At 31.8% G+C, this 25,606-nt stretch overlaps 1 protein-coding gene and 1 long non-coding RNA gene across 3 annotated transcripts in view; one reads left to right on the top strand and one right to left on the bottom strand.

The window, feature by feature from the left end:
• The window catches only part of LOC141460118 (voltage-dependent calcium channel gamma-5 subunit-like), a 434,126-nt gene that overhangs the window by 34,360 nt on the left and 374,160 nt on the right, over nucleotides 1-25,606 (top strand). The gene's annotated exons all lie outside the window — the stretch shown is intronic.
• LOC141460036 (uncharacterized) lies at nucleotides 7,815-17,127 on the bottom strand. The gene is made up of 2 exons (XR_012461689.1): nucleotides 16,906-17,127; nucleotides 7,815-8,073 (listed from the first exon to the last, which is right to left on the bottom strand). It is a non-coding gene; the product is annotated as an uncharacterized lncRNA (long non-coding RNA).

Here is a 25,606-nt window from a genome sequence, read left to right as displayed (position 1 = left end):
ATATGCTATAGTTTTCTTGAATACAGATCCATTAGTCGAGAAGATATTGAGAGTTGAAATTTCTTTGGGTCATGGTTTTGCTATGAAATAGGGCCCTTATAACTCCCGCAGTAAACAACAGATTATTCGTATGAAATTTTGTGCTCTTACACACTCTTTTTTACTGAGTAATATGCTATAGTTTTGTTGAATACAGATCCATTAGTCGAGAAGATATTGAGAGTTGAAATTTCTTTGGGTCATGGTTTTGCAGTGAAATAGGGCCCTTATAACTCCCACAGTAAACAACAGATTATTCGTATGAAATTTTGTGCTCTTACACACTCGGTTTTACTGAGTAATATGCCATAGTTTTCTTGAATACAGATCCATTAGTCGAGTAGATATTGAGAGTTGAAATTTCTTTGGGTCATGGTTTTGCTATGAAATAGGGCACTTATAACTCCCACAGTAAACAACAGATTATTCTTATGAAATTTTGTGCTCTTACACACTCTGTTTTACTGAGTAATATGCTATAGTTTTAATGAATACAGATCCATTAGTCGAGAAGATATTGAGAGTTGAAATTTCTTTGGGTCATGGTTTTGCTATGAAATAGGGCCCTTATAACTCCCGCAGTAAACAACAGATTATTCGTATGAAATTTTGTGCCCTTACACACTCGGTTTTACTGAGTAATATGCTATAGTTTTCTTGAATACAGATCCATTAGTCGAGTAGATATTGAGAGTTGAAATTTCTTTGGGTCATGGTTTTGCTATGAAATAGGGCCCTTATAACTCCTACAGTAAACAACAGATTATTCGTATGAAATTTTGTGCTCTTACACACTGTGTTTTACTAAGTAATATGCTATAGTTTTCTTGAATACAGATCCATTAGTCGAGAAGATATTGAGGGATGAAATTTATTTGGGTCATGGTTTTGCAGTGAAATAGGGCCCTTATAACTCCCACCGTAAACAACAGATTATTCGTAGGAAATTTTGTGCTCTTACACACTCTGTTTTACTGAGTAATATGCTGTAGTTTTCTTGTATACAGATCCGTTAGTCGAGAAGATATTGAGAGTTGAAATTTCTTTGGGTCATGGTTTTGCTATGAAATAGGGCCCATATAACTCCCACAGTAAACAACAGATTATTCGTATGAAATTTTGTGCTCTTACACACTCTGTTTTACTAAGTAATATGCTATAGTTTTCTTGAGTACAGATCCATTAGTCGAGAAGATATTGAATGTTGAAATTTTTTTGGGTCATGGTTTTGCTATGAAATAGGGCCCTTATAACTCCCACAGTAAACAACAGATTATTCGTATGAAATTTTGTGCTCTTACACACTCTGTTTTACTGAGTAATATGCTATAGTTTTCTTGAATACAGATCCGTTAGTCGAGAAGATATTGAGAGTTGAAATTTCTTTGGGTCATGGTTTTGCTATGAAATAGGGCCCATATAACTCCCACAGTAAACAACAGATTATTCGTATGAAATTTTGTGCTCTTACACACTCTGTTTTACTAAGTAATATGCTATAGTTTTCTTGAATACAGATCCATTAGTCGAGAAGATATTGAGGGTTGAAATTTCTTTGGGTCATGGTTTTGCAGTGAAATAGGGCCCTTATAACTCCCACAGTAAACAACAGATTATTCGTATGAAATTTTGTGCTCTTACACTCTCTGTTTTACTGAGTAATATGCTGTAGTTTTCTTGAATACAGATCCGTTAGTCGAGAAGATATTGAGAGTTGAAATTTCTTTGGGTCATGGTTTTGCTATGAAATAGGGCCCATATAACTCCCACAGTAAACAACAGATTATTCGTATGAAATTTTGTGCTCTTACACACTCTGTTTTACTAAGTAATATGCTATAGTTTTCTTGAATACAGATCCATTATTCGAGAAGATATTGAGAGTTGAAATTTCTTTGGGTAATGGTTTTGCTATGAAATAGGGCCCTTATAACTCCCACAGTAAACAACAGATTATTCGTATGAAATTTTGTGCTCTTACACACTCTGTTTTACTAAGTAATATGCTATAGTTTTCTTGAATACAGATCCATTATTCGAGAAGATATTGAGAGTTGAAATTTCTTTGGGTAATGGTTTTGCTATGAAATAGGGCCCTTATAACTCCGAAAGTAAACAACAGATTATTCGTATGAAATTTTGTGCTCTTACACACTCTGTTTTACTGAGTAATATGCTATAGTTTTCTTGAGTACAGATCCATTAGTCGAGAAGATATTGAATGTTGAAATTTTTTTGGGTCATGGTTTTGCTATGAAATAGGGCCCTTATAACTCCCACAGTAAACAACAGATTATTCGTATGAAATTTTGTGCTCAAACACACTCTGTTTTACTGAGTAATATGCTATAGTTTTCTTGAATACAGATCCATTAGTCGAGAAGATATTGAGAGTTGAAATTTCTTTGGGTCATGGTTTTGCTATGAAATAGGGCCCTTATAACTCCCGCAGTAAACAAAAGATTATTCGTATGAAATTTTGTGCTCTTACACGCTCTTTTTTACTGAGTAATATGCTATAGTTTTCTTGAATACAGATCCATTAGTCGAGTAGATATTGAGAGTTGAAATTTCTTTGGGTCATGGTTTTGCTATGAAATAGGGCACTTATAACTCACACAGTAAACAACAGATTATTCTTATGAAATTTTGTGCTCTTACACACTCTGTTTTACTGAGTAATATGCTATAGTTTTAATGAATACAGATCCATTAGTCGAGAAGATATTGAGAGTTGAAATTTCTTTGGGTCATGGTTTTGCTATGAAATAGGGCCCTTATAACTCCCGCAGTAAACAACAGATTATTCGTATGAAATTTTGTGCCCTTACACACTCTGTTTTACTGAGTAATATGCTATAGTTTTCTTGAGTACAGATCCATTAGTCGAGAAGATATTGAAAGTTGAAATTTTTTTGGGTCATGGTTTTGCTATGAAATAGGGCCCTTATAACTCCGAAAGTAAACATCAGATTATTCGTATGAAATTTTGTGCTCTTACACACTCTGTTTTACTGAGTAATATGCTATAGTTTTCTTGAGTACAGATCCATTAGTCGAGAAGATATTGAGAGTTGAAATTTCTTTGGGTCATGGTTTTGCAGTGAAATAGGGACCTTATAACTCCCACAGTAAACAACAGATTATTCGTATGAAATTTTGTGCTCTTACACACTCTTTTTTACTGAGTAATATGCTATAGTTTTCTTGAGTACAGATCCATTAGTCGAGAAGATATTGAATGTTGAAATTTCTTTGGGTCATGGTTTTGCTATGAAATAGGGCCCTTATAACTCCCACAGTAAACAACAGATTATTCGTATGAAATTTTGTGCTCATACACACTCTGTTTTACTGAGTAATATGCTATAGTTTTGTTGAATACAGATCCATTAGTCGAGAAGATATTGAGAGTTGAAATTTTTTTGGGTCATGGTTTTGCAGTGAAATAGGGCCCTTATAACTCCCACAGTAAACAACAGATTATTCGTATGAAATTTTGTGCTCTTACACACTCGGTTTTACTGAGTAATATGCTATAGTTTTCTTGAATACAGATCCATTAGTCGAGTAGATATTGAGAGTTGAAATTTCTTTGGGTCATGGTTTTGCTATGAAATAGGGCCCTTATAACTCCTACAGTAAACAACAGATTATTCGTATGAAATTTTGTGCTCTTACACACTGTGTTTTACTAAGTAATATGCTATAGTTTTCTTGAATACAGATCCATTAGTCGAGAAGATATTGAGGGATGAAATTTATTTGGGTCATGGTTTTGCAGTGAAATAGGGCCCTTATAACTCCCACCGTAAACAACAGATTATTCGTATGAAATTTTGTGCTCTTACACACTCTGTTTTACTGAGTAATATGCTGTAGTTTTCTTGAATACAGATCCGTTAGTCGAGAAGATATTGAGAGTTGAAATTTCTTTGGGTCATGGTTTTGCTATGAAATAGGGCCCATATAACTCCCACAGTAAACAACAGATTATTCGTATGAAATTTTGTGCTCTTACACACTCTGTTTTACTAAGTAATATGCTATAGTTTTCTTGAGTACAGATCCATTAGTCGAGAAGATATTGAATGTTGAAATTTTTTTGGGTCATGGTTTTGCTATGAAATAGGGCCCTTATAACTCCCACAGTAAACAACAGATTATCCGTATGAAATTTTGTGCTCTTACACACTCTGTTTTACTAAGTAATATGCTATAGTTTTCTTGAATACAGATCCATTAGTCGAGTAGATATTGAGAGTTGAAATTTCTTTGGGTCATGGTTTTGCTATGAAATAGGGCCCTTATAACTCCCACAGTAAACAACAGATTATTCGTATGAAATTTTGTGCTCTTACACACTCTGTTTTACTGAGTAATATGCTGTAGTTTTCTTGAATACAGATCCGTTAGTCGAGAAGATATTGAGAGTTGAAATTTCTTTGGGTCATGGTTTTGCTATGAAATAGGGCCCATATAACTCCCACAGTAAACAACAGATTATTCGTATGAAATTTTGTGCTCTTACACACTCTGTTTTACTAAGTAATATGCTATAGTTTTCTTGAATACAGATCCATTAGTCGAGTAGATATTGAGAGTTGAAATTTCTTTGGGTCATGGTTTTGCTATGAAATAGGGCCCTTATAACTCCCACAGTAAACAACAGATTATTCGTATGAAATTTTGTGCTCTTACACACTCTGTTTTACTGAGTAATATGCTGTAGTTTTCTTGAATACAGATCCGTTAGTCGAGAAGATATTGAGAGTTGAAATTTCTTTGGGTCATGGTTTTGCTATGAAATAGGGCCCATATAACTCCCACAGTAAACAACAGATTATTCGTATGAAATTTTGTGCTCTTACACACTGTGTTTTACTAAGTAATATGCTATAGTTTTCTTGAATACAGATCCGTTAGTCGAGAAGATATTGAGAGTTGAAATTTCTTTGGGTCATGGTTTTGCTATGAAATAGGGCCCATATAACTCCCACAGTAAACAACAGATTATTCGTATGAAATTTTGTGCTCTTACACACTCTGTTTTACTAAGTAATATGCTATAGTTTTCTTGAGTACAGATCCGTTAGTCGAGAAGATATTGAGAGTTGAAATTTCTTTGGGTCATGGTTTTGCTATGAAATAGGGCCCATATAACTCCCACAGTAAACAACAGATTATTCGTATGAAATTTTGTGCTCTTACACACTCTGTTTTACTAAGTAATATGCTATAGTTTTCTTGAATACAGATCCATTAGTCGAGTAGATATTGAGAGTTGAAATTTCTTTGGGTCATGGTTTTGCTATGAAATAGGGCCCTTATAACTCCCACAGTAAACAACAGATTATTCGTATGAAATTTTGTGCTCTTACACACTCTGTTTTACTGAGTAATATGCTGTAGTTTTCTTGAATACAGATCCGTTAGTCGAGAAGATATTGAGAGTTGAAATTTCTTTGGGTCATGGTTTTGCTATGAAATAGGGCCCATATAACTCCCACAGTAAACAACAGATTATTCGTATGAAATTTTGTGCTCTTACACACTCTGTTTTACTAAGTAATATGCTATAGTTTTCTTGAATACAGATCCATTAGTCGAGAAGATATTGAGAGTTGAAGTTTTGCTGTGAAATGGGGCCCACAGTAAACAACAAATTATTCGAAAATTCGGTATGTCAATCACTTTGTCATTGAAATACATTAAAAAAAGTAATAATTTTTGTTGACATAAAAATCGAATTTACTGAATACATAATACAATCTTAAGGAGCGTTACAATTGTACGAACCAACACCTGAAGCGAAAATAACGGAAGATATTCTAAACGAAACTGGAATTTTTTCTTAAGCTCTAAATTTACGGTCCCTTCACCCTATTTGTTTTGTGTGAGTACTTTTTTAAACTGATTTTTCGAAAAAAATAAGCATACGCTTAAAAAAAACCTTTAGTCTGTTGTTTATTTTAAACTTCTCTGTCATAAACCTATTTATTTCAAAAATTATTCTGAACAAAATTATTATTTAACAGTTCTGAGTTCTGAGTATATCTATACCGATTTCAATCTTTTAAATCTTTAGATCTTTTAAAACGATTCCTCTTTTTTTTGTGATGGTGCGAATTTCAGCCTGGACAAATTCGATGATAGGTGGGGGTAGAATGGTGCTGATGGGTATGGCTTACATCTTCTTTGAACTCGATGATTACCCGTTCAGATTTGGAGGTGTTTGGATCTGGCACAATTTAGGTGCGCTAGAACCGCCATTTTCCCTCTACTTACAGGAATAGCAATGAATATGGTAACTATCTTTTTATGGCTTTGTGAAATAAAGGTAGTTCCCCTTAACTGTAATTTCTATGAAAAATGCAGCTTTCGTTAAGTAAACAGTGTCAGTAATAAATGTGTTTTATGATTTTGGAGTTTGAATAGATTGATATATGTTTGAAACTGTAGGATCGTTTAAGAGATCGTGGCCACATCAAATCTTTTTAATTTATTTGTATTGTATTTTAAGATAAAATTACAAGGATAAAATGTTTGCCCTAAAAGAGGGTAAATAATCATGATATTAATATTATGTTGGACGCGAACAACCATTGCATTATATACAGCAAATTAGATACGATTGTAATGGGCATAATTAACATATGGCAGGCTTCATTCTCGCATTGAAATGTTGATTGTATATTAGAAATGTTGTTTTCAGTAGATATATTAATTGCTTTACGCGCTAATTGTCAATCTAATCAGCAGCAGTTGGGCGAATGTTTATTCACCATGCAATTTACTTAAATTAAATAGCTAATTAAACTTTAGTGTTACTCAATGAACTAAAATTACAAGATTGTTAATTAAAATAGATGGAGTAACAGGAATGGAAGCCAATCAGCTAGTTTAACTAACGACAAGAAGTAGTGATGGCTGATATCTTACACAATTCTATGCGCTGACCAGCAATCCATGCTATTGCGGCCACGCCTTAAATTATCCAATCTTTAAAAAGTAAACTTATACCATAATATCTAGCGACAAATAATGAAAACTAGTTTAAAATTATTATATTAGTCTAATCTAAAACAACATGGGAGTCTATTAACAGAGTAGCACAGAACTTGCGAAGTACATATTAATATCTAAATTTGACCCTCATCTACGCGTGGTCTCTGAGCCTCTTCATCTAGACCAAATCGCCTCAGTACTGTTTCTTTAATACTGGAATTTGCTCTCAGATTATTTAAATATACGGCCACTTGAAATGAATAACAAAAAGTAGAGATAAGAATAATGACGTAAATAGCTAATATTCGCATCTAATGGTTTAAAGTATGCTTCATTCTTTATATATTTCTCAACGCTTCGTTTAATTTTTTTTTATTTGGAAATTTTTACACAAGAGAAATGTATTTATTAAAAGCTCTTAGTTTTAAGTTAAAAGCTATGATTGGAACATTTTTCACCATATGTTTTTGACAAAATCTGTATAGTTTCTTTCATTTTACAACGTGATGCAGTTAAGTTTACTATGGGTCTTAAAATTGATTTCTATGTTACTTTTCTTAAGATTCCAGAACCTTTCTGGACAAACCTCGAAACCAGCATAGTTGTGAGTTTCAATACAAATAAAAGTGTTTGAAGACTCTTTTTCTTTCATGGTCTTCCCTTTATTGGTCCTTTTATTATTTAGAGACGATGCCATCATCTTTACACCTTAATCATCATCTCGACCTTCCTTTTTTTATCCTGGCTACCAAATCTGGCTCTTGGTGCCTTCTTTTAATTCCTTCAAATCCTCATTTTTGCTTATCCTGTATCCCTTAACGAGTCAAAGACTTTTTCTGCGGTTGTGTCACTTCCTAACGTTCAGCATTCCTTCATCACCATCTTTTGGGAACACCCATGTGACAGTGGCGTATGTTTCAATTAATCTCATCATGGTTCTGTAAACTATCAGCCTCTCGAACATATTTTTCAGCGCCAAGAATACTCAAAAAGCGATCATAGAAATATAGAATTGTATTTGCTGGTCTACAAAAAATTGGATAAACTTTGCTAAAATTGAAAAGCAAGAATATTATTAAATTATTTTCCTAAAAAACTATGACTACTAATAGAAATCAATGGGTATAGTAGGTTTAATGAATTGTAAACCATAAGTATCTATCCGGTTTTGTCTAACAAAAATGTTTGCGGAATAATAAGTTAAAAAAGGTCAAAAAAGATCAGACAATTTTAAGGAAATATGTAAACTCCATTTTGTGAGCATTGATTTTCATTTACAATAGATTGTAATATCTTTTCCTTCAATCATTATCAACTGATGATTTAAAAAAAAAAAAAAACTGTAAATAAGCAATTTCTAATACAGCATTTATCAAACACAATGGAAGGAGAGAAAACTGTCAGACGAATATGAAATAGGAATCTACTTAGGTAGTCGGCGCAGTTAAGTGGCTTCCAGCAGGCTTAGTGGCCCTTGCTTCAGAATCCCAAACAAATCATCCATCATGATGTCAACGCAGTTCGCTGTTTGTTATTTTATCATTACCTTAATATAAAAACAAATAGATAAACAAAGTAAAGTCAATTATTCTGTTTGTTTTTATAAAAAGATACATACATTGATTACAGACTTCACTTACCATTATGGTAGAAATATTAGGTTACAAGGGAGGATAACTACTTAAGTTTGCCAAAGATTTCTCAGATTTGGTAATAAATAATTTATAATCATTTTAATAAAATATTTTCTCTATTTGGTGAAATGACAGTTTGAAACTGGCCCCCCCTAACTTGCCAACAAAACCTTATGGCCAAATGTGTCTACAGGTCATCTAATCTAACTTGATGCTTGGTTGATGAAAATTATGAAGAAATATTTACCAAACAGTGGAAAGAAAACAGAAAATGAAGAATCAATTAGAGATAGAGTTGTTTGCTGACCGTCTAAAATTTGCCTAGCCAATTGCGTAGCTTCATAGAAACCACAATACAATAACTAGTCGTAACTGTAATGAAGTACTAAGATTGGATGCCCAGTGGGAGTTACTTCAAAATGACATGTAATTGTGTTCATTAAGCTGACCCAAATTTAACAGAAAAGTCTTGTAAAAAGGATACTTCTCTCTCAATAATATTAAAATAAAGTAAAATTTGGTTAAAAAATAAACAAATAAAAATTAAGACAAACTGAATGAACAAAACTTCTGTGATATTAGGAACATTAAACTTTTCATTTTGAACACTCTACGAGCATTATAAAAGTTTCCCTTCACTTGCTCTAATTAATTATAAATATCCCAGCTCATTTTATTTACTTTATTTTGTAAATAGGAAATAGAAATTCGTACTGAAAGTACTGCCAAACTAATTATAGCTGGTCATTAATGCTGCATTATTCACAGTTCTGATGGGCAAATTTTCCGCAAACTTTTTGTTTACCTAGTTGCTCTTAATTTTTTGAGTAAAAAGCATAATGGAACCTCTATAATTCTAATAATTTAGATTTATTGCTGTTTTCTTATTCAGTATTAAATTAAAAAAACAATTTAATACCGAAAGAACATTGATATCATAAAAATTGACTGCCTTAGATGATTTGTAACCTAGAAAGAAAGCCTTTGGGAAAAACTCTTTTAAATTTAGCCATTATACTCGTTTCATTTTAAGTGTATATAAATTTATTCAAGCGTATTTGAGCTTGACAAGAATGTAATTGTAATTAAGGCATCACATTGGCTGAGAGTCACAGGAAAAGCAAAGCTGCGATTTATTGTGGTAATGGGTTCGATTTACTGTGTAAGCGTTAGAATTTAATTTAAGTTAAAAATAGGTAAATTACTAATAATAAAGTTAATAATAGTAATAATGAAGTTTAGTTTAAATATTTAAGAAAAGAACTCGTATTGGTCATCTCCATCCATGGCAATTTTTTGGTGTAATGATTAAAATGAAAGTGGCAGGCTTCATTTTATTTTGATAGTAAATGTAAAAATGTTGAGTTGAATTTGACATAATTTAGTAAGAAAAAAAAGCTATGAAATTCTTTGGTGACGGTACTTTTGTTTATATCCATTTTTTTTTTATATATATACAGGGTGACCAGAGTTATATGCTCCACCCACTTTTTTTTTAAACGGCGGGAAATTTCGAAAAAATAAAAAACACGTATTTAATCATTTTTAGTCTAGTTTATTTTCAGTGATTGACCCATTTTTTAAAACCCTTGTATCTCGAGATACAACATCCAACTTTTGTTTTTCAAATGGAACGTTATATTTTTTGTTGCATATTTTTGTAGTATTTGAGCTTCTAAAAACAACAAAAAAATTTTTTTTGAAATCGGTTAGGTTTTTCAAAAGTTATGATAATTTAAAATATGAAAAACAAATTTCAGTTTACTGTCAAAATTACGTTATTTTTTTTAAAGAATCTGTTCAAACTGGGCACAATCAACGGATTGGCAAGCCAAAACTCTGGACTCCTACACTTTGCTTTTAGCAGCACTTATGGTGGCGAAGTCAAGATCTAGGTAGGCTAGAGTTATTTGACGTTTCAGATCATCGACTGAAGCCACAGGATTAAGGATACTTTACACTTTATTGTTTTAGGTATCCCCACAAAAAATGGTCCATTTGGTTTAAGTCCGGAGATCGAGGTGGCCATTGGATGGGACAATGAGCCCCTAAGCACTTTTCATGGAAATTTCTGTCCAGGTAACCTCGAACCACTCTCGGGGCAACCATCTTGTTGATATACATATCTAGCCGACGTTGTAGATGAATATCTTCAAGCAGAACTGGCAAAATGTCTCTTAAAAAAAAGTTAGAAACCTTTCACCAGTTAAGTTCTCTCTGTAGAAGTATGGGCCAATTAGGTGATTTCCTAAAACTCCACACCAAACGTTTGTACAAAAAACAACCTAAACGTCGAATAACTCACTAGCCTGCCAAGATCTTGACTTCGCCACCACAAGTGCTGCTAAAAGCAAAGCGTGGGAGTCCAGGAGTTTTGGCTTGCCTATCTGTTGATTGTGCCTAGTTTGAATAGATTCTTTAAAAAAAATAACGTAATTTTGACAGTAAACTGAACTTTGTTTTTCATATTTTAAATTACCATAACTTTTGAAAAACCTAACCGATTTCAAAAAATTTTTTTTTGTTTTTTTAGGAGCTCAAATACTATAAAAATATGCAACAAAAAATATAACGTTCCATTTGAAAAACAAAAGTTGGATGCTGTATCTCTAGATACAGGGGTTTAAAAAAATGAGGCAATCACTGAAAATAAACTAGACTAAAAATGATTAAATACGTGTTTTTTATTTTTTCGAAATTTCCCGCCATTTAAAAAAAAAGTGGGTGGAGCATATAACTTTGGTCACCCTGAATATATCAAATTAAGCTCAAAATAGAAATTATTTAGCAACGAGAAATATAATATAAAACGTAAAATAGTTTGTCAAAATAATAATTAACTACAACTTCTTGCATAATTTTTAAGTTTAGGTCCCTAACTAGTAAGCTTTGTTCATAAATATTTACATGACAATATATGTATTTACTACGTAGAACAAATTGTACATATTTACGAATATATAAGAGATGAGTCAAGCGGTTTAGTAGCAGAAAGAACCTGCAGCTTCAAGTAGCTGTAGTTTGCAACGCAATATTAGTGGCGTCTATTTCGCGACAGCATGGATTCACACACTGCAGTAAATGGAAATTTGGTTTCAATAGGCAGCAGTGAATGAAGGAAGATCCTGGGTTTAATGAAGAACATTCATGAAGATGGCTGATTTTATATCACAGAGATCAGATTTAAATCAGATTGGAGAGAATAGTTGCAGGAATTGGTTTTCATTCTTTCGGAGGTCCTAAAAACGTTATTGTTATTTACTGTTAAAGCTCATGGAGCAAAAGCATTGCAAAAAGGATGTGAAAGCGTAACATGGATCTAATTAGGATTCTTTAAAGGAGAAGATTTCTTATATGGCCATTTTCAATCGCGTAATAAAAACAAGAAACGTGGCCAACCATTTTTTCAATATTATATTCTTAGTATTGTAATTTTTTGTTAAGCCAAGGTATAAGATAGTCCGAGGAATCTATTTATTTTTAGGTTTTGGTTCAGTTTTTCATAATTAATTTTCCATTTATTGCAGTATTTTGCCCAATTGCAAAATTGTTTTGAGTATAACAGTGCAAATCTTTTATCGTGGAGTGATTACCTACACTTACGTTCATTTTAAAAATAAAATCAATTTTTGTAACAATAAAAGGACGTGTGTATTTAATAGTAGGATACAATGCGGGGTTTTAATTCATATTAATTTTAAGATCCATTTTGATCAAGGGTCATCGATTAGAAGCGTCAAAAGAGTAGTTCAACAAATAAACTACTCCCATATTTATACAGTTTTGCATGTAGTTTTGAAAACTTCTATACACAAAACCACGCATTACTCCTGTAATGCTGTACCTGTCTGAGATTACGTTAGTTACATTTTGGATCTTTTTCTTAACTGGAAGATTACTTTAAAACTTTCAAAATGACCTCGAATGGAACTGTTAAATCCACATGTCCCCGAAGTAATCTCATGCATGATTTGTAAATCTATTTTTCTTAATTTTGAAAAATGTAAATTTATTTTATTTTAATTTTTTTACTCCTGAAATATAATTAAAGCTTAGGAAAACAAGGTGAAAAAAGTGTTAGCACGGTCAGGAACACGATGTAACACAAAAGGGCGGAACTAAAGTTACAGGGTTGCAGATAAATCTTCACCAAGGGATGGCAGGCAAGCAGCAAAGAGCGTCTATGGCCTCCCATACTAAGGCTAAGGTTTTACTCTGCTAATTACCTAGCATCCCTCTACTCGTCACCCTCGCTCAAATCTCTTCCGACCTCCACAGACTACCCTCTTCACTACATTTTTCGTATTAAAAAGAAAAAGAGAAAGGAAAAAAAAAAGAAGAGAAAAAGTTGACGATGTCCTTTCAACGAGCTACAAATTGTTGTAAAACTGAGAGAGGTTTTCCTTCATCGTGGTGTGTGTGATGAATTTACTGCTGCGATGGAAGTGGTGGTAAGGGACATCCTCTACTTCTTTTTCCTTTGGCCTCTTTCTCTCGTTTTCTTTTTGCCTACTCTCGCCATAGAGAATGGAAAGAACAGAAGCAGGACATTATGTATATGAGAACTTCTTTGGTGGTTTTCCAACCAACTATTTCTTCTTTTAAGTTGTTCATCTTCATAAAGAAATAAAAAAAAAACAAGAGAAGGTTATTTTTTAATGGATGTAAAGTGAGGGAAGTCTAAGAGTTGATTCTTGAAAGGGTTCCTTTTTCTTTTTTGAATGATGGTTTAAAAAACATTATTCTTCAAGTTTTTAACGACAAAAAAGGAAATTAAGAAAAACAGTCACAATTTCTGTGTTTGTAAGTATCGTTCTTGCCCCCGTATTGTTGCATTCTGAGATTGTACGAGGTCACCCCTTGCACCTTTAACTTAGTTTATGATGTTAGACGAAAAGGTGAAAATGTCAGACTTAAGTTAACACTAAACTGGTTAACAAGGCACTTAGTACACGAGGAACATTGCTCTTAATTATCGAATTTCAGCCTGATAATGCGTCCCCAAAACAAAAATAATAAAAAATTTAATGAGAAACGCAAGTCATTCTCTTATTCTGATTCTAACAATAGTAAGTGACAATATTCTGCAAAGTTAAGTGAAAATAACTCAGAATATAATGTTGTATTTAAAATAAATTGTAAAGAAGCTTATTATAATTTACAAAATAATGTATAATCGTTATTCAGTGTTAGCACTTGTTTTAAATTAAATGGGAATCTACTGCTCGCAAAGCTTACAGTATCTCAGCCGATATGGAGGATTGTATGAATATGTAACCGTGAAAAGTTTTTGCTGACAGAAGATTTGGGTGTAAAGGAAAGTTTTAATGGTAAAGCAAGATTTGGAAACTTAAAAAACAAAAGGAATTTTGAGATCCATATAAATAGTTACGTTATTAACATAAAAGGATTCTGAGTTCGTATTCTTTTTAGGTTTGATCTTTTAGATAATCATTAAGTGCAAAAAGTAATATACTATCGAGTTTTATTCTGTACATTTAGTTTAGAGCAATTGTCGTGTAGATAGCAATTCGAATCTATTGTTAAATTCAATAAGTTTAATGGGAATTCTGGTTCTCTTTTAAGTCGCTGTTCTAAGTAAAGTCCAAGATAACGCACATGGTCTTGTGGACTAGGATTAATGTAACAAGAATCTTTCGTTCAATAGTGAAGATGATAAACGGATACTAGAGACTGAAGTTTAAAACTGATGAGATTGATTTGTTGTTAAGTTTGATTTGTATGGACAGATTAAATGTTATTTCTTTTTTTATTTCCAAAAATTGTGATGCAACAAAAACATTTTTGGAATTTAACTTTTTGTACAGAAAAGAAAAGCATTCTAACACAGCCGTCTCTTCTAAGATGAGCTTTAACAAATGCGATGTATAAAGCGAGAATAGAGCATTGAGCTCGCTTTTTCTGTTATACAGATATGTGCGATCGTATGATTCTTGGATGGCTCAAGGAATTCTGAGCGATCTTAGGCAGAGTTTTTGAGACAATGACCAGAACCATTTGGAGAAATTTCCTAGCTCATACAATGTAATTCACGCAATCTGGAAATGCGTTCAGTATACAAGCCTTACTTTGTATATTCTATCCAGTAGATACAATAAACAGCAAATACGGAGAATAATAATGGTAACAGTAATAAAATTGTTAACACAAAAAAACTCAGCAAATGACTTGTTAAACAAGCTTTTCATGAATGTAAGCACACTAGTAGGTGATCAAAGGTTTTTAAATGGCATAAATTCCCTACAAATTAACGTCCAGTTTAGTTATGATTCTATTTTCTCTTCACTCTAATTTTAATTGCTTTTCCCTTTATTTCGGATGTTTAATTGTGCACAGAACAAGGCTTAAACAAAACACGTAGGACATGCGTGTAAAGGGGTATCGCACGTGCACAATTTATTTAATGCCTGCATTTGAAATAACGGTGTCCATCCATACAATCCCTTTTATTTTTATTTTTTTCACCAAACACAGAAAACATTTCTTTTGTTCATTTCAATAATATTTTATTTATATTATTACTAAATTTTTCTTAATAATTATGAATTTAAAAAACTTTAATTAATATTTAACGATTTTAAAAGAATCTATTTTACACTTATTGAGTGTAAATATGTGCTTATAAACATCAAATCTATGTGGATGGTTTTTTCTTTATCATTCTTGCTGATTTTGTTTTGTAAAAGCAGGGCCGGATTTACCTATAGGCTAACTAGGCTTCAGCCTAGGGCCTCAAGATCAAGAGGGGCCTACATTCAAATTGTTAGCAAAATTAAAATTACACTATTCCAAAAACAGTGAACACTAAAACACTGAACTGAAAATAAGGAGAAACGCTACTCATATGACTATAAAACAAACATAAAAATGTAGTAGTTAAGATCAACGCGTTCGGCTCATTGGGACTGTTCGTTTGTACATATATACTTAATTGCACCAAAGTTCAGTTCATACGTTTTCTATGGCAAATATTGACGTGCCTTATGCTACTAAGCTCTGAAACAACATGTTTCATTGATATATTATATATCTCAGTAGTGATGTATTTTATTATCTCTCGTGTAATTTACAAACTTAAAAGTGGGAGGTGAAAGGGCCTCATAAGTGGAATAGCCGAGAGCCTCTTTTCATCTAAATCCGGCCCTGTGTAAAAGTGATAACTTTTTTTAAGAATCCCACTATTTTCAGCTCTACGTAAACACATTTGATTATAAGACTTCCCTTCTCTGATTGCATCTAAATTAAATAACGAATTTTAACTTTCTGCTAATGTTGAATTGGTTAAAAAAGTAAAAATTTAACTTAAAAAAAGGCTTCAGAATAAGCGTCTTCCAAAATCCTATTAATTTTCGAGATGAAATCATCAAAATAATTATAGTTGATAGCGTAATATTTAGGAAAAAATTGGAAAATAAGATGGTATCCAATGTTTGTTTTTCTTAATGGGAAAAACAAAAGATTGTCAATTAACGGTCCCTTGCTCATCCAAGGAAATTCCTTTACCACAAGGACTTTTTTTAAAAAAAGAGAAAAGTGTTATTTTCATAGTAAGACCATATTTTTATTTGTACTTAATTAGTTTATTTAAGTTCAATAAACAAGAAAATTGAAATTCGAAGATATTTTAAGGGTTATCCCTTGTAATAGCTTTTTTAATTATTACGGAGTACCGAGTAGGTGTTACCTATATTTTATCAAAGGTCTGTTGCTCGGGCCCTTTGATAGTTTACTGGGAATATTTACTTTTAATTCAGTTTTTTTTAAGAGATTATTTATTTTCTTCACCTTTTTATTTTTCTGTATCTTTACATGTGTTTACACTAGTCTAGATGGCTAGACTACTGAGTATTTCATAATAATAAGTAAACAAATAAATAGAATATTTGGGATCTTACTTAGAAAACAATGTTGGACAGAAAATTGTAACTAACTCATTAGCCAAGAAAGAGAGAGTAAATAATAGAGCAGTTTTGCAGTTAGATTGAATCTTTTTTCTCATTGATTAAGTGGAGTCTCTGGACAAGCTTTGACAATAGGTCATTAGCTGTGTATATTTTATTACGACGAATGTGCTTTTGGTTTTTTAGTAAAGAGGAGACTAATTTTAATTCAAAAGTCTTTTTAAAACAAAGTGCTTATTTTCCAGTACATATATTTTCTTAAATTGTGTTAAGAAAAAGATATTACTTCATTTTGTACTCACCTAAGATTTTCTTCTCTTGCTTTCACAAAAAATAAACCACTTAAAATTAATTCTGAAGAAGTCAGTAAGGTTTTTGGCCATTTTTAAAGTGATAAAAACTATTCGGTGACCACTGGCCTAGAGTTATATGTTTTAGAGGGGGTGGCTTCTTTATTACTTTTTCCCTCCATAAGATTCCTTTCCTGTCACCGACCCTTATCGCAGAGCTGTGAAATAAGAGAATGGCTGTTTCCAAGACCTAAAAATACAACGAACAGACTTACTAATTCTCTAGCCAGAAATGAATAAATTCAAATAAATCTTTAAATGTGATAAAACATACAAAATTTCGTTTACAAAAGGCCACAAATATATAAATATACATTTAAAATTATATATACTTTAAATTCAATTTATTTACCTTATTTATAATTGCTGAGCAAAGCATGCGTACATAACAAATTACAGTTAAATCTAGTTTGGTAATATAGAACGATAACATTACTAGACAATGAGCATTGCTGGGAGGTTCACCACTTTTAGTTCCCAATTTAAATGTGTGAGTGTGTTGCAGATAGTTTGCAGACGACCAAACTTGGGCTGGCCCCAGATAATTGTGGTCCATGATCATTAATTACATTTCCTCCATGACTAAGTTAATAACAATGACCGTATTTATAGTCTAGGGATGTCCCAGTCCAGTCCAGAGAATGTACAGAAATCCTTGGTTCAATGGGACCATTAAAGGAACTACCTTAGAAACAGTATGCATCTGTTATTCATTTAATGAGTAATTTCATGTGTTGCTGTAGATGATTGTTAAAACAACTAATTCTTGAAAACGACTAACTTTTTACAGGTGATCAGTTCCTACTAGGGCCGCCCTGTATAAATTTGTCTATCATTTAAAAATGTGATAGTTCATTTTCGGGGTGTGCTTCGATAACAAAATAAGAGTTCTAGTTAATGAATATATAGGTTTCGTGACCGTAAATTGTTAAACTTAGGATGGAAGATTTGCGAGGAATCGGTCAAATAAAACAACACGTCTCTTTGCCAACGTTTCGACAAATATATTGTCCTCTTCAGGGCCTGGATATTACAAATTCAAAACAATTTATAGAGTCAGTAACAGTAACGACACGTCGAATTTGGCCAACTGCTACAATTTTATCATTAAAAAATAAATATATATCCAAATTTTGTGCCTGATTATTGCTGGGTTTTTTAAAATTTACTTCAAATCTTTTGGTTATTTGTTATTTAGTGCATAAGGGTTATTTCGTTTCTCCTGTGTTTTGTTCTTAACGGTTTTTGTTGTTTAAAGAAATTTCCCAATATTTATTGTATTTACTCTTTTGTTGTAATTAGTCTATTGTATCTGTCCAATTGTAATTACCAAAATTCCAGTGTAAGTCCCGCTATATACGTGCATTTCCATTTCTGGCTCTTAGTTTCTGAAACTCAACCAACCCGCATAGCCCACGTAAGTTTCAATAATTATAAAGAATTTATTGTATTTTACTGTTTATTTTTGTATTACTGATTTTTACTGTTTTTTTCTATGTTACTGACTCTGTAAATTGTTTTGTATTTATAATATCTAGGTTCTGAAGAGAACAATATATTTGTCGAAACGTTGGCAAAGAGGCGAGTAGTTTTATTTGACCGATTCCTCGCAAATCTTCCATCCTAAGTTCTAGTTCATGCTTTAGTCAAGAACCTCATAAAAGACAGTGGCAGGGAAGCGACAGAATTGAATAGTCCTTAATTGTCGGTTACCTCGTTTCTCTAACTTAAAGTGAATAAAGAAGATTGATTAAAGATATGAAAATTACAAGCATTTATAAGTAAAACTAAAATCATTGCCTTTCTTTCGACAAATGAGTAGGCTGTCTTACGATGGGGTTGACTTAAATTCAAAATCAAACCCTTAACATAAAATAAAATGATATTTTGAAGAAATAAAGTATGACACAATTACGTAATATACTGATGAATGATTATTGCATTTAAATTGTTTCTATAGTAAGTAATATTTCAGTTGATAAGTTGCACCTGTTATTTTAGTAAGTTTTCTATTAGTCATTGCATTTAATTAAATTTTAGGAGTATTTTCAAAAATATATTCATCTATATTTATATTCATCTGTTCTATATTCATCTATTTTATATTCATCTATTCTAACATCTATATATCTATAATTAGTGACAACGCCGTGATTTGAGATCAGTATATAATAGATTCTCTTAGGTTACCGATTCTAATTTTACATAATTACAATCTATTGGTAACATATAATATTAAATTTTAAATTGCCCTTATTAATACTGCGCTTAATTATAAATCTATTAAATTTATTTTATTAAATTATACTTTTTACAAGATTAATGTAATAATGAGAAATTACTAAACACCTGTTTGAAAATTTAATGAATTTGGAAAATTGTAAATTTTTTATTTTCAAGCTACTGGTCAATTGACCTCTTTAAAGTAATACTCTACCCCAAAAAAAGTTTCCAATGCTACAAGTAATCGAAGAAAGCTTTTTTTTAGAATCTCTTTCAGCTTTCTGTGCGAATTTTCTTAAAAATTCGAACTTGACGTTTAAAAAAAAAAAAAGAAGGGGTCTGTGGTAATGTTCCTTTGAGTGGTTACGTCAGAAAGAGTTAAAAAAGCAACATATATACATATAAAAATGAAAGCTGAACGGCTTGCTGATTTACAAGAGAAAAGCTTTTAAATAATATTGGTTAAAGAAAGAAAAAAAGTAGCTGCTGAAAAGTGATATCTTATAACGAAAATGCTCAGGAATGCCGGAATTGTTGAAATTTCTTTAACGTTAAAAAAAAACTTCATCTATTTGGAAAAAATTAAAAGAAAAATGTACTCGAAGTAAAAAAGGATAGGAAAAAAGTGGTCCTTTGAACTTTTATAGCAAAATAAATATGATCAATATTGTCGTTGGGGTGGCTTTTTTCTTTTACCTTGTTGAAAAAAGAGAGAATAATTTGGTTATGGAAGGAAAACGTAAAACCTCGACGATGATCTAAAATAAAATGGACTTTTTTCGAGTAAAAGTTGGGTTGGGTTTTTGTTATTAACAAGATATTGGACAAAAAAAATCGATGCCTCCATTATACGAGTATATAGAAGCAACCATTAAATATAGAAGTAATAATTAATCTGTTATAGATAACAAAGATCGGAAAACAATGTTTTGTCTACTCTTTTTGTTCTCAATCTGCAGACAATATTTTTGTTACCAAGACAATAAATTGAGTATGTTTTCTGTAGACTATGAAATGGTTCCAGCTTAATGCTGGAGATGATCAAACAAGAAGTAAAATAAAGCAAAGGAAATAAAAAAGACAAATACTTAGGTGGAATTGATAAACATTAAAAGATTTAAGAAGTGATTAGGCGGTTTTTAAGTGACCAGAGTTGTCTTTACCGAAAGAACAATATTTGAAGGCCGACAAAATACTGAAAAGTGTTTTGGATGCCATTAGCATCAGATGTTGACGAAAATTACCTTAATAAAAAATAAAGAGATAAGTATATATTTAAGTAAAAGAATTTATGATATTTGAACATCCTTTCCTATCAATTGGACATTAGTCGCCACTAATTAATTACTGTTGGTTATTAAAGTTTTTGAACTTTTGTTTACTTTTAGTAGTGAATTATTTTGTATTTCTTAAATAAGAATCTGCAGCAATTATTAATTCTACCACTATAAAATAAAAGGTACCTTTTTAGAAAGAGAGTGCTTTAACTTCCTTTTCATCTTTCAGATTCAATTATTTTCAAACTCCAATGGACTCTATTTCCGCCCACTTACCCATCTCAAAAAGACTATCGTGGGAAAAAAGAATCGTTTGATCACAGTATTTTGTTAGCTGGACTGGAGCTAAAAGTAAAAAGGAAGATTTGCTTCTGAGGCCTTTTATCTATTAGTAGGATATCTTTTCTATTCTAGTTTGCACTTTACTTTGTCTTCCATATTTTTTCGGCATCTATTGTTATATACTTAAATAGTTTATCTTTCCATTATTTCTGTTTTATTTTAATGTTGATATCCTTGAATTGATTTCAACCAAGTTTAATAATCTTACTTACTGAACAATATAATTAAAAATTAACATAATTCCACAATATGTAGCATATAATAATAATAATTATAATTTATTGTGTATAATAGATTATTATAGATAAGTTATAATAAAAATATTTTAAAAGTAAACAATTCTTCCGTAAAATAAATTTGTATAATTATTTAATAATATGGTACACAATCAATACTTTATACATATATGTAATTTTTAACTGGGCTTGAAATTTTAGTTCTGCCTTTTTGGATTCAGCAGACCAGTCGTTCATGCATCAATTATCATCAAACCTAATTCCAAGTATCACCTAATCTCTTTGCGCTTTCAAAAGGTATGGGCTTGATAATACCTTCGTCTGTTTCATTTTTTCTGTCTCTTTTTCAAATTTGTTACCATCTCCTCAATCTCTTCAATTTCATCTTTTTCCAATTCTTTTAATTTCAGACTCCGAATTTTTCATCATATTCTTCTTCTTCTGCACTCCTTTTGCCACCTAATTCGCGGACTGCTTTTAACAAATTTTCCTCCGTTACTGCACTTTTTACATCTTGGAGTCCATTTTTCATCTTTGAATTTATTTTCATGGTTTATTTTTTCAGTAACTTTGATTTCTTTCTTTGAAACTTTTTAATTCATTGCTATCTTTTGCGTTTGCTTCGGATTTAAGCTTTATCACTGTTTCAAACCTGGATATATCCTTATTTTCAACCTACTCACATTTTTTTTTCTTAAGTGATCACTTTAATGGAGATAGCGTCCTCTCTTCTAGATATCGTAGCATGTCTAATTTGTGTCTAAGTTGGGAATTATAAAATTCCAGAGTTGCAGTGAAATCTATCACTCGTGATAGATTGCTGGAATATGTCAACGTAATTTAGATGCCTTGCCGAGAATTCTGCCCATTTGTGTAAGAATGTTTTTGTGGTTCATTAGTTTAGCTGATGGATACACTTACCGTGACAAAATCTGTTCTATGTTCGAATTCTTTCATTAGCAAAGCTTTAAAATCTGAAACAGAGAATTAAAATCAGTAGAGGTTGATTTTGATGATTCCTAAAATTCCAGTCGGTCAATTTATAATTCGTTTTTCACGGCTTGTTGAGCTATAGTTTTAGTTTAACTGTTTTACATTATTAAATTAAATTTGTTTAGCCAGACCAGCGGCTTTTATCAAAGTAACTATTGACTATGAAATTTATAGCAAGAAGAGGGTATTTATGTAGTTTACAGGCAGAATGAAATGTAAAGTTGGATGCTAGATCTGTAAGTGAAATGACATGTTACGAACTGAACTACATACTTGCTTTCTCATTCTCCAAAGTTTGTTAGCAATAACGCTTTGTTTGTTGGTTAGTTATTATAACAATAACCCACTGGAAACAATCCAGCAGCTAAAACTGGAGTTTACACATTAAGATAACTCAAATTTCAAACAATAGCTAACAATCAAAGAACAGTTTAAAGTCTAACTACCTGATTGGTATCAAAAGTACTACATCGTACATATAATGTAGCCATCATTGTGAAAGTAAAACATATATGAATATTTTTACAAACAATTTGTTTGTGTGAACAATATTTTGTGTTTAGGTAAAAAATGAGTTAAGAGAGAAGTGTCAATAAATAGTGGTTATTTATAGAAAACATGTTGCGTATGACGTGGCCATCATGCTATGTAACTGACAACTTATATCAAACAAACTGAGAATACTTTCATCTTTTTATATTCAATGCACTCTAGACTGAATAAAAACGGCGTAATAATATTGAATAAAAACGATCACTTGCAGTGTATACACTACTGATGTTATATTGTGCACTGTAATGGACTTAATTAACAAATTAGAGCTAGGTTTTTGTCTTTATTCGTTAGATTTTTTTTTTTTGCTTAAACTGTTTATTTAATTGTAATCAGTAGACATTATTGTGTAAGCAAGAAGGGTAATTGTACTGTCACCGCATACTCAGAGTGGAGAAGTTACCGCCCCAACATCACTTCACTATTTATTGAGAGGAGATCGCGAGGTCACTAACTTCATAGTCGTCTGAGTGTGTTATCTGGAAGTGTTTGGCAAGATGGATGTGTTGTGTCACTGGATTCTAATGAGGTGGTAACTTAAGATGGAATTTTCTGAGAAATGGGTTTAAGCTACTTGTCTCTGTGAATCGTTTGATCGGAGTTGTAGAAAGGAGCGTTAACTGTGGAGTTATGAAATGATAAATTGGATTAAATGATGGATTTTAGATAAAATTTTGGTAGTAAAGTAAGTGGTTACGCTCCCGTCCACGTCACCTAATTGGTAGATTGATTTAAGCTACGCTTGTAAAAATAGGCGATTGCTCTACTTTTTTTTGCCGTATAGCTTCTCACAAGCACGAAGGCCTGGACAGCCAGTGGCTCAGTATATCCTTGGAGACTGACCAATATCTCGTAGAGAGTGCTGTGCATTGCTTACTTGCCATCCTCCGCTGCTTGCACTTCACGCTTCACTTTCCTCACATACTCATTGATTGAATCTTTTATTGGAATGTAAGTTTGTGAATAAACTTAGGATGAAAAAAAATCTTCTCCGTATACAGACTCCAGTAAGTGAATCGTTGAAACAGAATGTTAGAGACCGTTTCCTCTTGTTTCGTCACAACCCTTAGGATGAAGGGGCGAAAAATTAATCTTAAACACAGTGGTAATGTTTTGAACCTTTTGGGTGGATGCCTGTTGGGTTAGAAGCCCACAGTTTACAATTAAAACTTTTTTTAACTAATAAAAACTTACATATGTTCTCGCAGTACAGGAACTGGCAGTCTGCCACTTTCTATTCCGCGGCGTTCATAGCCACTACATAAATGCATTTTACGTTGCACGTGATTTTATCAATAATTTAAAAATGAATTTACATTGCATATTGCACAGTAAATCTTTTAGGATTGCAGAGTTTTGGCATTAAATTTTCGTCTTATCTACACTCATGTAAGTAAATATATTGTCTTCATTAAATTGATTAAACCCCACCATGTTAAGTTCAATAAATTATGCTGGCCACAGAAATATACGGGCACAAATGTAAAACATTGCGAAAGCCCAATTTATTAGACGTCAGCGTTATGGCTGTTATCAAAGCTCGGTATAATACTTAGTGTTTATTTTACACCATGTTTACTTGGCCAACCAACAACAGAATGAAACTTAAAATCAATTCAACTTTAACTTGTAGTAATTTCAGAACAAAATACAGCTTTAACACTTATTAAACATTTCAAATTTTAAGACAACCGCTCAACAATTGCAAATTTGGTTCCAAATTTTTTTACTATTCGCTCATCTATTTACAATAACTAGCATCGCTGTTTGGTTATGTAACAAATCATCACTTTTACTAATTATAAATTTCTGGAACAAATTATTTTTGTTTGTTTTAGTGACGATATATTATCATTTGAAAATTGACTTACCAGCTTGTAATTTGTGACTTCTCAACTGATAACTATGTATGCGCCGAGTAAATTTCAGTCATAATACAAAATTGTTAGATTGGAAGATACCTATTCTTATAAATGGTATCCGCCACAAAAAAAAAGTATCAACATGTAGGCCGCTCAACTTATAAGATAAAATTTAAACGCTTGATAGCTACAAAGATGTGATGTGCAAGGTGCTTGAAAATAGGGCACCCAGCCATATCCACATTATTCGGTCTAAAACCTCATTAAATGATCCAAGAATGTCTGAACAGGTCCGCTAGATACGGCTTAATTTTGTAATTATATATATTTTTTTTTCTGGACACTCTGTGTCTAATAAACAATGTGACTTGGTAAAAATTATGCTATTATTTGTAAATAATATGGATTCGGAATGTTTCTGTGAAGCCTAAATAATCAAATCCGCTACTTATTAATGGAACTTCTTTTCACTTTTTTTAAAAATAAAAATCTTGGAAGCCTTCCTCTTGTACCACTTTAATAGAATTATTGTTTGCGAAACGAAGTGATAAATAATAAAAAATGCCTAGGCAAATAATCCCGATTTTACTGCTGAGATGTGCTGTATAAATAACTGATAATCACTTAATATATAGAATTATACTAAAGCAAATTAACTTAATTATAATAATAGACTAGATCCAATCAAAAGCAGTAATTAATTGTTAACAAGTTCAATCTAACTGCAAGCTTCAAATACATAGATGAATAATTACAAAATAAAGCAATATACAGGATAACAACTTATAGTATTTTAAATTATTTTGGCAATTTTCTATTAATAGTAAAATGCAACTAATTAAGCTCTATAGATTAATTATTTTGATGTTAAAATTAAAATCAAACTTGGGAAACTCAAACAAATATGTCAATTATTGCATACATAATGATTTTGTTCAAAATAAATTATTAATCTCTTACCACAAAGCGTTATTTACTACAAATTAATTAAAGCTATGGTGTACGATTGCATACGCTTGCCTTTAGAGGATAATCCTATTATTACATATCTCTCAAATCGTAATTTAGTTTGTGATGGGGATTGTATGCATTAGTAAAATTATAATCTCGTATCTTTCCAGATAATAGAATTAAAACCTACTATTTCTGAAATAATGATAAATTATAA

This window comes from Rhodnius prolixus, unplaced genomic scaffold (genome assembly GCF_049639745.1).
Source record: "Rhodnius prolixus isolate KJV_2025 unplaced genomic scaffold, Rpr scaffold_6, whole genome shotgun sequence".
Taxonomy (NCBI): domain Eukaryota; kingdom Metazoa; phylum Arthropoda; class Insecta; order Hemiptera; family Reduviidae; genus Rhodnius; species Rhodnius prolixus.
This window is presented reverse-complemented; position numbering and strand designations above follow the sequence as displayed.